The sequence below is a fragment of the Eucyclogobius newberryi genome, unplaced genomic scaffold (assembly GCF_026437365.1).
Source record: "Eucyclogobius newberryi isolate DKJ021-1_F unplaced genomic scaffold, fEucNew1.0.hap1 SCAF_10, whole genome shotgun sequence".
NCBI lineage: Eukaryota > Metazoa > Chordata > Actinopteri > Gobiiformes > Gobiidae > Eucyclogobius > Eucyclogobius newberryi.
The window spans coordinates 31,300,945-31,317,547 of record NW_027315724.1 but is presented as its reverse complement, the minus strand read 5'-3'; positions in this window follow the sequence as shown (position 1 = coordinate 31,317,547).

Sequence of the window (16,603 nt, the reverse complement as noted above, 5' to 3'; positions counted from 1 at the left end):
AGTATTTGGGGAAATGGTGTCTCCTCAGCTTCAATATCCACAGACTCTAATCTCCCTTTTCCTCAAAGCCCCTTTCTGCACCACCTGAGCTGCTCTGCTCCATCACTGCTTTCATTTCCCGAAGAGCCTCCTCGGGCTGATGGCGACTCTAATTGGCTATAGCACTTACGAACGTGGCATGACTTAATTTCTTAAATTGATGTTAATGACGAATCAAAGCAGAGTAATATGAAAGTGCCAGAAGGAATCTCGTCATTAGAGGGTGCCAGCTTAGAGGGCTATTTCTGGATGGCCACAATAAGAGCTGGTATTCAATTAAATGCCTCTGGTGCCAACTGGGATAATCCACAGTGTCGGTGCGAGCACTTCAAATCACTAGTGAGTAAAAGAAAATGAGCTTCAGTGCTCGGGTCCGGGTCAGTCTGGCACTTACACATTCACATTCCATCTGAATCAGCATTGTCATTTATCACACAGTTTAATGCTTAATCTCCACCGCTTCTCATTACTAAACTCAGCGTGCTTCCAATAACACGCTAGCGCCATAAAATGATTTCCATAAGTGGCCCACTCCTGTTTGTCTGATGCAGTTGGTGCTCCACTGTCGCTCGATCGGCTCGTGACGGCGCAAATGTCTAATGATGCATTTAATGAGGCAATACGACCCTGGCCACATTAGCACACGCTTTGGAAACCAATCATGCTTCTGTTGCTTTGACCTTCTGTCGATACTGAATGCAGCCTCAATAAAGAAACAAGGAAACATTATTGGGTTTGCAGCAAGTAATGTTTAAGTGGCTAGATATATGCGTTTCCTCCTGTAAATTCTGTGTTTGGATGGAGTTCCGAGTCTCACTAGTGTGATGTCAGCAATATGTTTTGTTAGAAATCTGCTGCACTTCCTGTCATTTTGAACAGATTATTCAAGCTTTCATCACAAACTGCGACTTGATTGCTTTAATCCATCACTCACTCTATAATTTGTATTTATTGTCTTATTTTTCCTCATTATCTGCCCTAAATTAGTACACTTAATCGCTCTACCTATTATAAAATCAGTATGTGGTTTCATTGGGTGTTGCTTAGAAATTAGAATTGCTATCATAAAGAAATTACTTTTTATCCAGTAAATCTAACACTTCGAAATAGAATCTTACATCTTTTGAATGTAAAAAATATGGGTTTCAGCTCCTTATAGTTATTTGCAACATTTTGAGAAATTTTGCCCATTCAAAAAATATAATAGTTATTTTTAAGTATTTAAATTTTCATCATTATGAAATCTATGGATCAACAGGAAACCCATTAATATTTTCAAAATATATAACAATTTGGGAATAACATGTAAAAAGAGTAATTCATTTAATTTCCTACAAATTCTCCTTTTTTAAAAACATTTGTCAGTAATCACAACATTAAGAAGTTTATTTGCACTCTAAATAGTTTAGAGCAAAAATTACGTGACCTGTAATGGCTTTGTCAAATCCATGCAATTACTGCTGCAGAGAAAAGGCTGCTTCACACTTTTCCTCTGGTGTGTAACCGTGTCAATAAAGCCACCAGCGTCTGCCAACCTCTGCCGTGTCTCTGCCGTTATGAGAACACACGGTCCTTTGAGCACCTTCACCAACACGTCCTCTGCAAATGCTCATTGACAGGATTGTCCCATTGTATAAGGTGAGTGAGGCCAATAGGGCTGTGGGAGCTGCACTGCACGGCCACCACCACAATCTGACAAATAAAAGCGAATCAGGAATGATGCTTGACTTTGCAAACAGATTAGATTGTGTGGTGTATCGCTGTATGAGGTTTTATTGAATGAATATTTAAGTGCAAATGAGAAGTTAGACTACACATTTCTCAAAAATGTAGTCATTAAAATTCAAATTTAAATTCCTAATTTATGCAATACCGTATCTTCTGGACTCTAAGTCGCACCTTTTTTCATAGTTTTGGCCGGGGTGCGACTTATACTTATATTTATACTTAAATACTTATACTCCGGAGCGACTTATATGTGATATTATTTGTTATTTTCACACTTGCAACCTTATTTCATACTCCAGTGCGACTTATATATGTTTGTTTCTTCTCTATTATGCATTTTTTTGGCTGGTTCGACTTATACTCCGGTGCGACTTATAGTCCAGATAATACTGTGATGAATGACTCAAAACACATGACGACACATTTTATTCAGTTCAAATTTGTTTGTAAAATGTGTGTGTTAAAACTATCCCACCAAACAAAGTAATACGTGTGAAAACCTGCACTTGAAGTAAATGCCCATGCTCGGAATAAACATATATGCAAATGAGCTATTTACAACTGAATATATGAACTTAAAGAATGAACGAACTATGACACGTTGGATAGGGACGTCTTCCCCTGGACCTACACAACGATGATGATGGTGAGGAGGAGAGTTTGAGGTGTCTGATGGTTGTGGAAGTGCAGAGGCAGGTTGTGACACACTAGCTGAGAAGTGAAGTGACTGTGACAGGGGGAAAAGACTAGGAGCTTGCCAAACAATGCAGGTTTGGATTATGTTTCAGAATAATTACGGAAAATCCCAACGAAATACCCTGCAGGCTGCTATTGTAATGTAATCCTAAATGAATGATGATTAACTCCTCTCTCTATATATGTTCATGAGTAATTGTGTAGGTTTTTAAGTGTTAAACTGTGAATTTCATACCATTTTGAGCCACCACCTTACTGTGCAGAAATCCCCATAGGCCTTGGCCTCTTCCGCCTTCTCTCCTCTGCTCTGAGCCAGTTCTTTGAAATGCAGAGAGCGTCGAGCACACTGAAGCTAAGCCCGGGTTTGATGCTGTCTTTCAGATAGGTTGAACTTTTAAAGAGCTGGAGAAATAGCCGGGCGCTGACAAGTGCAGAGGCGGGAGGTGGGGGGGATCGGGCCTGAGTAGAGTTTCCAGGGTTGGACCGTAAATAAATGAGGTTTCCCCCACTGCAGTGAAGTGTCTGTGGGCTCGCTGTGCGTCTTTGACAAGGGTGAGTCTGGTGGGTGGGCTGTGGACCTCTCACTAAGACAAAAGCAAATGCAGACAGTGGAGCGTAATGTAAAGGTGGGATATGCAAAGTATGTTTTCAGAAAGATCCTGCTTGATTAAAGAAGCTAACGTGATGAATAAATGTGTTCTTTTGACTTTGTTTTTGGTGCTCAAACACTCAAAATATGAAGAAGACAATCCAAATAAACACTTAATCAGGGCTGAATTTAATCAAACTCAATGTAAATCCAAATCAATGCTTGAATAAGTGGCAGAGTAATGGCACTATTTATGGAACAGCGTGATAAACAAAACAAGGACAAAACCTGGGAAGGGAAGCGGCACTAAACAAAAATCAGTCTAAAAGAAGTGATAGTTTCCAGGTCAGTCCAATGGCAAAATAAAGTATTGTCTTTTTCTAGATCTAGTTGTTACTATGTCCATGCGAGCTTCCTTATGTGTCGCAAGGACTCACATGGAGGCTGTCAAGGTTTGTAGCATTTGTATTGTTCCGTCCAAATTTGTAGCTGCTGTGACTCAGTGTAACCATTAGTACAAAACAAAACAATACAAAACATACAAAACACAACACACACACAAAAAAACCCACAAAAAACAAAACAACACAAAAAAAACACAAAAACCCACAAAAAAAACAAATACAACTCAAAAAACACACAAAAAACAAACAAAAACTAAACAACACAAAAACAAAACACACAAAAAACACAAAAAACGACTACATTCTTTTTATATAATTCAATTTAAAATTTGTAATTTTCACTTTTATTTTGTTTGCAGCAGTACTTTTAATTGAGTACATTATTTGCCATGCAAGAGTACATACTTGCAGTACTCTTTCCAGCATAATAGTTATGACTTCCCTTTAGATTTAATATGGATGTATTCACATAGCTGAACCGAGACAATATAGTTACATCACCAATAATAGCGTGGGCAGGTACTTTCAGAGTACATGGAGCACATCACCTCAGTGCTGCAGCTCTTTAATATTTATGCAGTGGCAGACAGATTGATTGTTGCTTAAGTATTCAAATGGCTATGATCAGATGTGTCCACCACTAATGATGGAACCTGCTTTGGGAGAACACAGATTCGGTTTGTAAACAAGGCAGCACGCCGGTGTTCTCCTCTTCCTTCTGCCTCACGATGTGATTAGGAGCCTAATAGGGACATAATGGCATTGCAGGCGCAAATGGTGCTCACACATAAATGTCCATAATCCTTGCTCTCGCTCTCGCTCTCAAATATCAAATGTCTAACTCTGTCCGTGCTTCTGGAAATACAATCAGCATACAAGCCACATTATATACAATTTCATGGGCGATAAAGCCTTGTTTAAATCAAAACAATTTCCTGGATAAATGCATTGCCCCCAGTCAATTAGGATTTTTTCCATATTTATTTTCAGAAGCAGTTCAATTGTAACATGTTCTTGTCTGAACATTATCTTTCACGTAGTTTATACTTAGTATCAACACTTAATATAGTTTATATTCGGGCTGCTAAGTTATGCAGTGATGTGACAGACCCCATATATCTGCATGTGAAGCCATGAGGCTCATGCAGTCGCTTTGTCCCCATTGTAAAGCAGTTTTTTTTTTAATCTTTGTTTGTTAGAAATAAAAAAAATACACATATAGTTGTTAAAAAAGCAAATCATTGTTTAGTAGTCCTTTCCTTAATCTTTGTGTAATGATCCCTTTCTTGTTCATTGCTCACACACACACACACACACACACACACGGTATAAATTAAAACATCACTATTCTGCATGATTTCTTACAGTAGTAATAAAATATGTGCATTTAGTCATCAAAAACGTAAACAAATGAGTGGGTTTTATCCATCCGGTCTTCTGAATATAACTGTGCTGTTTGTAAACTCCACTTATGTAGTTCATTTCTCTGCTCATAAACATTCATAAATTAAATGGGTGCACTACTTCCCTGCACAACTTTACACTGGCTAATGTGGAAGTTTTAAATGCCTTTCCAAAGAACCAATCACTTTCTTTGTCTGAGTACAGTCCGTCATTATAAAACCCGATGTGAAACGCTGCTGTGCCATAGATCAGCTGTATTGTTTGTTGAGTATTCCCACTCAATACAACAACATTAGCAAGGCAGGAGGATGGAGGAGAAAGCCTCATGCATCAAATACACACTCTGGACTTTATATTTACGGCTTTACCATTTGCCCTCAGAGTTAGGGAAGTTTTTTTATGCCCCGTTTCGGTATATATCCTTCTGCATTTGAACAGAATGTAGATGGCACTGGCAGTTCCACTGTTCTAATCCTGGTTAGCCTCTAAGTTTCAGTTTTAGTCCCAATTTTAATGTGCTTAAAAAAAAAAAAAAGTACAAGGAAAAACCTGTTTGATAAGGAATAGTTGGAAAACATAATTATACTATAAGTCGCACTGGAGTATAAGTCGCACCAGCCAAAAAATGCATTATAGAGAAGAAAAAAACATATATAAGTTGCACTGGAGTATGCCATGCGGTTGCAAGTGTGAAAATAACCAATAATATCACATATAAGTCGCTCCAGAGTATAAGTATATAAGTATAGATATAAGTTTAAGTCGCACTACGGCCAAAACTATGAAAAAAGGTGCAACTTATAGTCCAGAAAATACGTTATTTATCAACTATCATTCAATCTAAAAGGCGTAAACCCTTCTTCCATGCCCGTGTGCTCACAAACCTGTAGCACTTGCTTTATCTCATCTTCCCATGCTCACCTGCTCTGGCCTCTGCTCTCCCGCGTTCAGACATCGCATCGACTTATAATGGTCCATTTTCTCCTGAACACATCTTGTGATATTGACCCAATTTCCACCACGGTTTGATTGCCGTATCGTTCTTATCAGGTAGTGACTCCGCATGCTCTCTGTACTTTTAGTTGGGTCCGGCTGCTCTATCACCCACAGTAGAAAAGTCCCTCTCGCGGCAGGTCAGCACGCCTTTTAACGAGAACACGAAGGTGATTTCGCATGACTCATTTGGACAAAGACCTTTGCTAAATTGACTCTGACATTTCTGGTAAGACCGACAAGGCTAAAATAAGAGCACTGGGCAGCACTAAACCTCAATGCTTTCAATTTCACCGCTTGGGTTTATTTTTTTTTTGTAGAACTTCAAAGTTGAAAAGTCTACAGTTTTCAGCACCAGCAAAGTTTTTTGTTTGTAGCCAAAGTGCTGCAGGGTTTTGGTTGTGAGAACTTTTTTTAAATACTGAGTCTATTCATGTCAGTGTCCTGGTTTTCACAGTGACAGCAGCAAAGGGAAGAAAGGCATGGTTTTTGAAAGACAACATAGGTGCAAGCTGGGATCATTTTCCTTTCAGATTTGCACATACAACGCTCATCACTCAAAGGACAAAGTGGCTTTCTCAAAACGTTGAAAACTTTGTGTGCGCGTCTTGTAATTTTGGTGTTCTCTGACCGGCACCAGCCCGCCCCGCACTGCACCACGGCACTTATTTGTTCAACCCGAGCCGTAAAAACACCGTGCATACTCCAAGCGACTTACCCCATGGTTTAATTCAGACTGAAGTTTCCTAAAACATTAAACTTGTGACAAACCAATCTGCAATTAAGTAATGAATGCATTTAAACAAAATTGTAATTAATTAATCAATATAATCATCTACTTTCTCACATGCCACCGTAATGCAAATCAGCCAATCACGTCGCTGCATTCAGGGACAAAATAGAATGAATTGTTGTTGAAATGTTACTATTATAAAGCTCTTATAACGCTGCATAAAATAGACTTTGTAACTTCTTCTCCGCTTTGTTGTGATGACCTTTACGGTGATGCACTGTAAAGGTCAGGACGAAATCAGTGCCGCAATTTTCAACCCAGAGGTCGGCAAACTTGTTTAGTTTTTGGATCAATGTTATGATTAACAATGTCCAAAATATAAAATAACGATCAATGGGTGTCAAAGATATTAACTATATATGTCCTCTGTAACTGCCTAATATTTCTTGTATGATTTTATGTCAAACAATGTATTGAACAAACATGAACAAATAAGGTTGAATTCAAAAGTTTGTAGCGTGAATAGATTTTGTCACTCATCCAGGTAAGATGTGGTAATGGACTGGTTTAAATATGTGTGTGTAGTTGGACCCGTTACCCGGACGACTGAGGGATTGCACAGTGATAAAGATGACCATTTATGGGACCAATCCAAATAATGTATAGAATTTACTAGCATTGCTTACTAATAAATCCATCAGTTCAAATATGGTAGTCACCAAAGATGGCATAATAAGCAAATTCTGTTTTAGCTCAGTTGAGAGGAGAAAACATGACGAGGAAAAAAGTCTGCCTCGGGAGATTTTAAAGAAATAAAATGAATAAAAAGCAGAAGTTCACAAGCTTTCTAGTTTTCTGAATACAACCTTTTTAGTAAATGGAAACCTTGAGGGACCAGATTTGTATTCACTTGTTGATTGAGCTGAAATGCAAAAGCCAAACTTGAACCTTCAAATGTAAAATAAGCCACAGAGGACAACTTTGTTATGGGTGTTCAGAGGGAGTCAAATAACAGTTTCCTAAATGTTCTGTGTCTGTGTCTTTGCTATTACTCCAGCTCAGCAACGCAGAAGAGGATTTAGTCTAAGAACCCAAGTATTGCATGTTGCCTTAGTTTGACCTTTGAGCCCAGCTTGTAAAATGTTAGAAACCCATAAGTATTCAAGTCCAATGTAATTTCCAGTTTTATATTCAAATGTTGTTCATTGTGTTCGAAAGTCGTTGTTGTACTTTAGTAAACTGTGCACGTGGACAGCTCTTCAATTCAAGTTTTTCTTAATCCAGTGCACATTTTATCCTTATTTTTGGTCCTCTTTTGTTCACTTATTAGTTAGAAATACTGGCAATGGAGTCCTATTCAAGACCAGGTTCATCCCTATAATTTAGTTCTGAAATAGACCTTGTATAGACCTCGGTTTAGATCTGGTGTGCAGCCAAATATTCTTTCTTTAGTTGTACTTTTTCTAAAAAGTTTGAGAATCAATATAGGCAATAGTTATTTTTCAAATGCCAGAATTTCCCATGAGCTACTCAAACGCCCAAAGTTCTGCAAACAATTTGCTGAAGTTGCATTTAGGTTTTACTGCATGTGCAGAGTCCAACAACCTGATTGTTTTTGCGCAGAAGTTGGTGCCTTTACAGCTTTAAATTGATCACTCTCCGTAAAGACAAGCAGGTATTCGGTCCTCCAAGACCAAGTTAAAGGTCAGATTTGTGTCAACAGTATTTCAAGACGTTATGAGCAATTAAAAAAAGACAGCCAAGACAGATACGTGTAATACTGTGAAACATCGCAAGCAAAGCGATGATATCTCCATAGTGGCTAAAATAACGCTGTGCAAATTGCATTCACATCCTGTTACAACGGCTGGTAACTAGCTTTGACAGGGAGCAACAAGGTACATTTCATCACATTTAGACTTGCCTGATTTGACAGATCATATTGCTTTGTGAGCTATGGAAAGAGAAAACCTGCAGTGAGAATAACATGTGTATGTATATGGAGTCAACTTACAGGGTAACTTTGACAGATGCGATGACTGGCAAGGCATGATCTCAGTTGTTTCCACAGAAATATAAAAATGATCTGTCTAAAATGAAGAAAAACATAAATGTACACAAATAAGCGTTTCTAGTGAGGACAAAAGGTATGAAAAGGACCTCACAAAACAATAAAAAATGACATTATTTTGCATCTAAGTAATTTTCTTTTTAATAGATCTTGTAAAGCATCTGTAATACGCAAAGTTAAAGAATGAGCAGCTCCTTTTGTTCAAATGAAATTATTTCTGGAGCCTCCCTCTGTCTTTGTTCTCGCTTGTTTTGTCCTCTTGTGGACAGTTACTTTTCTCTGTAGAAGAGTTACGATCAATGTAACAAAGAGAATTAAAGATGTGTTGGCCAAGCGCACGGCAAGCTAAGTAGGTCAAAGCATTGTAATGGGAATGAAGTTGTTTAATTCAGAAAGAAAAAGAAGAAAGTTACATTTTTGACCATTTAATTAATTCAACCTGTCAATTGGTACAAAGGAAATGTCCAACTTGCACTTGACATATGTAGTAAATATATATTGGAAATGTAAGAAGATTCCAGAATAAGTTTTCACATTGCATAGATAAAATACAGTTTTGTTTTTTTTGTTTGTTTTTTTGTTTGTTTGTCTGTTTGTCTGTGGGCACGCTTATGGTGATAGTCACAGGAGTGACCAAAAAAGACTCATCTTATTTAATTAGACGTCGGAGTTGTAACTTGAAGAAAAATCATTACCGGTAAATGCATTTTTATATATTTAGATAAACACTTTTAGATGAAGACGTCTCTTCTTGGGGGCCTTTTTTAAATCAAATATTTAGAATTCATACAGAATACAGGAAACAGATAAATAATGTAATGGTATAAAGAAGTGATGTCCCGATCCAATCACGTTGTTTCAGACTCGATCAAAATCGGATGTTGCATCCCGATCAGTGATCAGATATAAATGTTACAAATGTTACAAACTATTAGTTTGATTAGGGCTATACATTTCAAGCTTATTATTAGACATGAATACCCCAGTAGAAGTCTCTCACCTCTGTATAACGCATGAATGGATCACGACATTTTACTGCTGTAAAGCCCACACTTTAGTTTTGTTTTGCGCCGTCAAACAGATAAAGGAAAAAACGGCAAGCAACGGGTCGATGTAATTTTGCACAAAAACGCTGCTAATATGAAGAAAGCCATGGGTGAGATGGGGGTGCAGAGTGTGGGCCGTGTGGCGCATTCTTGCCATCTTTACGAACATGAGGACTTGCTTTCCCAACGTGGCGTGATAGACACCGTGGCTGCAGGGAGGGAGATTGTAGGTCACTTCAAACACTCGCCCCTGGCTTACTCTCAACTCAAAGACATTCAGACGGATTTCATCAAGAAACACATACATTTTATTATTTAAACCAGAAGAGAATTAAGATTGCAGTTCTGAAAAGCACATTACTGCCCTTACTTTATGACATTGTTGCACTTTTATTTAATATGCACTTTGCTTATTTATTCACATGCTGCTGGGTATTTTAAGTTGAGCTGCAATTTGTATTTAATTCAAATTTTGCACTGTTATTTCTTATTCAAGCTACCTCAAAGAAAGGTGCACTGTTAAAGTGTTGAAAATAAAATAAAAACTGGGGCCAACCTGTTTATGTTGCATTTGTGAATTTGTTTAATGTGTTACAAAAGTATCGGATTGGGACTCGGTATCGGCAGATACTCAAAATAAGATGACTCGGAATCGGATCGGGGCCAAAAAAACCTAATCAGAACATCCCTAGTATAAAGCCATATACAAGTATATTATTAAAATATAAATAAATATATGTATAATTTCATGTGCTGATTAAAAAAAAAAAAAAATACTGTTAATTTTTTTTTCAGAGATAATTGCAACACATTCCATGCTTCTATTGCGTTGTACATAAAAGCACAGGTCAGAAGTGCATGCATCGTTGGTCATTGGGAGGAATAACATTAACAAAACGTAATAATAAATCTATACGGAACATACATGGAAAAACATCCATAAAAAAATACATATTCAGAACCGACTGAAAGAGCCGCCGTGTCAAAGAAACATTTGATTGTTGCCATTTTCACTGAGCATGTAAATAACTGCTGCAGGAGAGCGATTGTTGAGCCCCTGAAATGAGTGTATGGAGCCGGTGAACGTCGCACTGATTCAGCAAAGTGCTTACTAGCTCATAATTGCAATTGCAAAGTCATTGTGCTTTTCTGTTCTTATCTCTATTCAAGGTGCACAATGCTACACTGCTGAGCCATTATTGCCAGGATACGTTGACTATATTGCACATATTTTTGAGTAAAAGCTGAGAGTTTACTTAAAGGACACCCGGGTATGTCAGTAGCAGCAACAACGATGCAGATTTGATGTAAAAGGAGCTATAAGTTCATATCAAAGTTTAAATATGCAAGGTTTATTTGAAGAGAAAAAGTAAAAATGCTGAATTATAAGTTGAATCATAATATGCCAGAGGACAGTTTGTTAAACTATATAGACACTTACATTGGTACCTATGGAGTTGATCGATTAAAGGATTTTGTTCCCCATGAGTCACCGCGACACACACGCTGGCGAGTTTGGACTCTAAGTTCTACAGCGGAAGAGCCATCCGTCAAGCAGCTGTCAGAAGAGCACATAAGCAGCATGTAATGAATCACTGCTCTGGACACCTTCCTAATCGCAGCAACGCACAATTCACGCTGCAATAATGATAGATAGCACTGCGCCTCAACAGCTCTTCTGGAACCAAAGCATTCCAATTACACAAAGACTACCTCAGCTACTTTATTTACACAGTACGTCTGCACACATTACACAGACGAATCCTTATGTATATATATATATATATATATATATATATATATATATATATATATATATATATATATATATATATATATATATATATATATATATATATATATATATATATATATATATATATATATATATATATATATATATATATATATATATATATCATTGGAAAAGCATGTTTCAAGGACTGTTCCAAGTAGGAAGACGGCGTCAAATCTGTTTCAATCAGCTTAACAGACGCATCACAGGAACACAGACACCTCTGAGGAAGGCAACAGAGAGCAGCTGAAACATGTCAAACTACGACTATCAGAAATCTTAAAATTACAAAATACAAGACCTAATGAACCTGATATTCATATTATCACATATATTTTTCTAATCCCTAATGCTGAACAATGTTTTCTACATTTTTCCATGCTAATTATAACTCTTTTCTAGAAGTTCTGACTCATTCTTTGATCAAATGTAACAAAAAACAATGAGTAATGACTCTTTAGTAGTTTAGGGTACAGCAAACATACCTCATTATATTTTAATATAATTTTTGGTTGTTTTGGGTCTTCATTTTTTTGTTATTGGAAAAAACATTGAGATGAAACAGATTAACTGGGATTAAGCCTAAAGATAGACCTAAAATAAACAATGACTAAACCAAAGAAAGAACAAGACCAAACCAACATCACATTAGGACTAAACCAGGATCAAACCAGGACAGAATTTTGCTGGAAGAATAAAAACGTCTCAAGTGTGACCAGCCCACGCTTCTGAAGAGGGCTTTTGGCATTGAAGATTTTAATACAAAAATACATATTTTTTTTTGGCTGGCTTTTTTTTTTGTCACGACTAATCTCTCACACGTCGACTTCTCTTTACCGCATTAAAAGGATCGAGAAAGTCCAACTGAGCCAAGTAATTTGATACAACATATGCATCAGCCTGTAACCTAAAGCCAATTATTTTGATCAGAGATAAGCGAAGACGGAAGTATAAAAGGTGGAACAAAACACACCACATACATCTGACAACAAGAGTGAAATAAATGTGGTCTCAGTGTTAAAGGAAAATCAAAGACTTACAACTTCAAAGCTGTTTAGCAGTAAACCTTTAGCTGAATAAAAAATAAGCAGAAAATAAATATGGCTTACAGGAAAGATACAAAGAATCACAACTAAAGTGGGTGGTGGATGTAACACTACGGACACCAACTGCTATAAAACACCAAAGAAGAAGAAGAAGATTATAAAGTTTAAATTCAAATACAATATAAGATATATAGTTTTTCTTCTATTTTATTTTACTTTCTGAAACTTCTCTTGTCACAACCACAAACTTGCATAACTTGTACTGACATTTTTTGTGAAAGAGCAACACAAAGTGGGACACAAGTACAAGAAAAAAATATACATGATTTCCAGATGTATTTAAAAAAAAGTGCCTTTAACAGATGCCAACAGGTTTCCTTCCAAGATCGCTCTGTATTTGGCTCCATCTTCCCTTTACTCTGAGCAGCTTCCCTGTCCCTGCTGAGGAAAAGCAGCTCCACAGCATGATGCTGCACCACCATGTTTGACAGAGAGGTGGTGTGTCCAGACTCATGTGTTTCCACCACACATGGCCTTTTGCTTTTAGGACAAAAAGTTACATTTTGCTCTGATCAGACCAGAACACCTTCTTCCACATTCTTCTTCCACTTCTCATGGCTGTTTTTCAACAGTGGCTTCTTCTTGCTCTTCCATAAAGGCCAGATTTGTGTAGTGCACAACTGACCGTTGTCCTGTGGACAGAGTCCCTGTCCACCTGAGCTGTGGATCTCTGCAGCTCGTCCAGAGTTACCATGGGCCTCTTGGCTGCATCTCCGATCAGAGCTCTGCTTGTTCGGTCAGTAGGTTTTGGTGGACGGCCATGTCTCAATAGGTTTGTAGTTGTGCCAGACTCTTTCCATTTCTGTATGATTGACTGAACAGTGCTCTGTGAGATGTTCAAAGCTTGGGAAATATTTTTATAAATAATTCCGCTTTAAACTTCTCCACAACTTTATCCCTGACTTTCTCCGGTGTGTCCCCTGGACTTCATGATGCTGTTTCCTCTTCAACATTCTCTCAACAAACCTTTGTGGCCTTCACAGAACAGCTGCATTTATAGTGAGATCAGATTACACACAACACACTCTATTGAATCATTAGGTCAACATTCAGTCTTTCAGCAATCATCGGGAAATTTCTGAACAGCAATTGGTTCCACTCAGGGAAAAGAGGCTGAATACGTTTTTACGCTTTGCTTTTATTTTATTTATTATTATTTTTTAAAGTTGTGTACAATTTTCCTTCCACTTCAAAAGTGTGTGCCATTTTGTGTTGCTTTCACAGAAAATAACTATAATTTTTTTTTTTTTTAATTTGTGGTTGTGAGGAGACTTTTATTACATTCTATCAACTGTTTGTCTTACTAATAAACAGTCTCAGTTGTGTGTTATGGATGAACTGATCCGATCTGGGCCAAAAATGTGTTGACCTAGAAAGTGTCTTAATTATAAACTTTGTTATAATGCTGTCCCGTAGTCACTTTTGATTAGTTTGGTGTTAATTGTGTTCACATTGTGCACTGGTGTTGTTTGCGGTTAAATTCAAAGCTTTGGTATATATTGTTAGAACTTGAAAAAGCTTGACTGTACATGCATGGCTTGTAAAAACTGCCATCTGAAATATACAAACATAATAGCCCTCCCATGATCACATCGCCAGACCCCACGAACGTGATTAATTATGCCGAAACATCCTGGGGGAAAATTATACAGTGTCTTTTGAAGTAAACGGATGGCTACAAGAAGATTTCTCAGAGGATTATTCATCAGCCACTAAGAGCCTTTTGATTTGTCTTATGAGGGAGAAGAACTCTCCAGCTCACAACCAGAGGCCTGTGTTCTGCATAATAGAGCTTCAAAATGTCCCCCATCTGATCTTTCTGGTACACACTGTAATAGGATTCACATTGGCATGATTTGGAGTTTCTTCTAAGATTCAGTCAGTAAGGTTTATAAATATATATATATATATATCCATTTCCTGTCTCTACTCTTGAGGTGCATTTGTGTATCTGAACAGCAGGTCTGCAGCCTCAGCCAGAGTTTTTAATTAGTCCTGGATGAATAGAGTAAACCGTCTCTTCCTCGCAGGGACAAATCCACACTTTGAACCCTGGGAGCGGCCTTAATTGGGAGTAATTGTTTAGTTCAAGAGGAGGATGTACTACAAAAATAATTTTCTTAAAAGCACATGTGCGGTCTTTAATTTGTGGACCTTTTAGCATGCAAACAAGCACACACATGCACATCCATTGTAAGGAAATAGGATATTGGTGAATTATCAGCTGAAAACGAATCAAGAAATATCAACACAAAGTTTAGTATTAGTATATTACACAAGTGTTGACTCTTAGATTAAGTTTGAGGTTTTTATTTCAAAATGGGTCTCATTTACAACCACGGTTTTACATCTTTCTGAGGGAATTGCTAATAAGGCTTGTCATCCTCCATTAATGTAAATCTGTGCCTAAACTGATAACCTCAACAATGACAAACTTTCTAAATTACTAATCTAGCCTGACCTGTTTTGTTAAGCTGATGACAGACAGTGGTGAGCCGGAGCAGCTGGCTGGGGCCTGTTCTACACGGACTATATATTATTCATTTTGAAAGTAGCTCTAGTCCATCAGCGCTCCTGTTCCCAGAGTGCGTGTGCCCTCTGGGGCTGCAGGAGAACACCAGTCCTGGACACAGCAAAGGAAACTACAGTATACATAATACAGTGAGACATGCTGAAGCTGTCACAATGCGAGGGCTTCCGAAAACTGAACTGACTAAGTACACCTGTATTTTCACTATTTTGGATGGGTCATATTCAGTTAATTCTTTATCAGCCACTTGGTGAATCCAAAGGTCCCAAGGTGAATGCAATTTTAAGCAATGGTAGGTTGTAGGTTGTTTTAGCGGCTGATTTTACTGTATATTGTTGTATATGTATTGCTCACTGTACATTTTTTGTGTTTTTATCGTTTTATTCTGTGTTTTGTGAAGCACTTTGTGACTTATGTCTGTGAAAGGTGCTATAGAAATAAAATGTACTTACTATTTACTTACTAGGTTGGAGTGGTATATCGCTTGCCCATTTAATTTAGCGTTTTGTGTGCGTTAATATAAGACTGTACATGAGTGAATTGTTGGGGAATAAATGCCACCAAAGCACATATTTTACAGTGTCATGTTTTTGTGTATTCCAAAAATAGAATCAAAGAAGAATAGTCTTTCAAACTCCATGTGGATAGAATTCTCCATATCTAAATATTGTCTGTGTTCCAAGTGAAAAGCACATGTGTCCATGGTCTACGCACAAGCCTGTTTGTCTGAGCAGCTGTCATGTGCAGCGATGACATACCTTTGGCTTCATCCAGCTCAGTTGTTGACAGATGAAAGTGTGCACCGGAAATGCCCTCATGCTGATGCTTTTGTGTTTGCTGAATTTCTGACTGACCCCGATGGAGTCATAAAATATTGACCACGGCATTCTCAAGCAAAACAAGAGACTGAGCCTGGAGCGGCACGTGTGTCCTTCACTTAAACATGTCAAAGCTTGTGTTTCAAAGCAGGTGGAGACAGCTGCTGAAAAACCACAGATTGAGTGACGTATCTGAAAGTCACTCTAACAAATCAATATTGTGCTGCAAACTTCTGCAAGATTGGACACTTTTGTAGGTGTTGGGGTTAGGGTTAGTGCAAGTAAGTGCATAGTCTACAACCACAGGTATGATGATGTTTATGGAGGAATCAGCTGTTGATACAACAGTTCTCATTCACAAAACTCAGATGTAAGAACTAAGACGGAATTGACATGCAGCATCGTAGAGCCCTGTAGAACCAGGGGTGTCAAACTCATTTGGGCCGCGGGCCAAATTTCGACGCTCAGGCTGGGTCGCGGGCCGAACATAACGTAAAGCATAAAACTATCAAAAATATAAGAAATAAATAGCTTTATATAGCCTACGCTGTTTTGAAGCAATTACTGGATCGATAAAAAAAGATTACAAAATGTTTGTTCTCATAAACTGAAATGTATTTAGAAAAACAAGTGTAATTTCAAGAAAGCTCA